Source organism: Monodon monoceros, unplaced genomic scaffold, assembly GCF_005190385.1.
Source record: "Monodon monoceros isolate NGI ecotype Baffin Bay Population unplaced genomic scaffold, NGI_Narwhal_1 Super_Scaffold_1, whole genome shotgun sequence".
Taxonomy (NCBI): domain Eukaryota; kingdom Metazoa; phylum Chordata; class Mammalia; order Artiodactyla; family Monodontidae; genus Monodon; species Monodon monoceros.
The window spans coordinates 61,482,290-61,484,037 of NW_021703765.1; positions in this window are offsets into that span (position 1 = coordinate 61,482,290).

The window sequence follows — 1,748 nt, forward strand, 5'->3', positions numbered from 1 at the left end:
GGGCCTGGGCGGGGCCTGGGCGGGGCCTGGGCGGGGCCTGGGCGGCCGCGCGGCGGCGCCGTGGGGGAGGGGCGCGCGGAAGGAGCAGGGACCCGGCGCCAGGACCCCGACCCCGGCGTGTGGCGGACCGGCCGCGGGTGCGGGGCTGGCGCCGCGACCTCAGCCCCGGAACACCGGACCGCACCCCTCGGATGGGGCCTCGGCCCCCACACTCGGAGTCTACACCTCTTGAGCCTGACCCTGACCCTTGGCAGTCCCGCTCCGTGCCCCCGCTGGCGGCCAGCGTCACCTCGCAGCCGCGGGCTGCAGACGGCGTGGTCCGGTCTGGGGTCCTGGGCCTCCGGGTCCGGAGAAGGAAGCCCCCGGCCCGGCCCACCGCCCGCGGCCCCGCGCAGCCCCGCCGGCCCTATCTGCTCCGAGGGCGCGGAGGTTGCCACTCGCCGAGCTCAGCCAGCCCCTTCCGGTGGCCGCAGCCCCTCGCAGGCCCCCGGGGTCAAGCGATGCCCCCAGGCCGGCCGGCCGGCCGGACCCAGGCTGTTCGGAGGGGCTGCAGCGCGCCGAGGGCCGCGACGCTGCTCTAGGGGTTACTTGATGAACCGCTCCCCACTTTGGACACCAAATAATAGGACGAGCCAGCTAAAGGCTGTGAGGGGCCCAGATTTACCAGTCAAGACTGGAATCGAGACTCCCCAGTAAGGCTGACTGTGGCCTCGTTCTTCCAAATAAACGTGTACTTTTTTTTTTTTTTTTTCGGTACGCGGGCCCCTCACCGTTGTGGCCTCTCCCGTTGCGGAGCACAGGCTCCGGACGCGCAGGCTCACCGGCCATGGCTCAGGGGACCAGCCGCTCCGCGGCATGTGGGATCTTGCCGGACCGGGGCACGAACCCGTGTCCCCTGCATCGGCAGGCGGACTCTCAACCACTGCGCCACCAGGGAAGCCCTAAAGGTGTACTTTTAATGCAACCCTAGCAGGACGGTTCTGAGACTTAACAAAATTCTCACTTCAGCTGGAAGAGTAAATAACCCCAAACAGCTATTATTTCTCTCCTTGGGAACAGAAAAAGGAACAAGGTGGACTTGCCCTAACGTATTAAAACAAACTGTGAAGGTACTGTACTCAACTCAGGGCAATCTGACCCAGAAACAGAAAGCCTACAAACAAATCCCAGAAATGGTAAAGAACGTGATGAAAAAGGAAGTATCAAACATCAGTGAAGAAGCAAAGAAACATCCCTGGAATGGAGCTCAGTGGAGGACTATTTGAAGAAACTACTGAAAAGTTGTCAACGCCCGACTTACCAAAGACATGTAAATTAAAACTTTTTTCTTTGCTTTTTTAACAAATTGGAAATCAGTTTCAAATGATAACCTTCAAACACAGTCAGGGGTCTGGTGGGTAATCACTCTCCTATACTACTGGAAGCATATAAATTACCTAAAAATTCATGAACATGAATTTGGCAGTAAGAGCCAAAAATAAAAATCTTTTAAAATGATCATACCCCCTTGGACCAGTAATTCCTCTTCTGGGATTTTGTTTTAAGGAAATTAACTGCATTTGTAGACTGTATGCTTGATGGTCGGTCTCTCTAACCAGACTGTAAACTTGAATTTGGAACCCCGGTGCCAGGAGCACACCTGAGACTTACAGGTACTCACTGGTCACTCGTTTCACTTGCATTTGAAAATTAATGTATGAGTAATGATTCTCAATATCTTGTAATAACCTATAATGGAAGAGAATGTA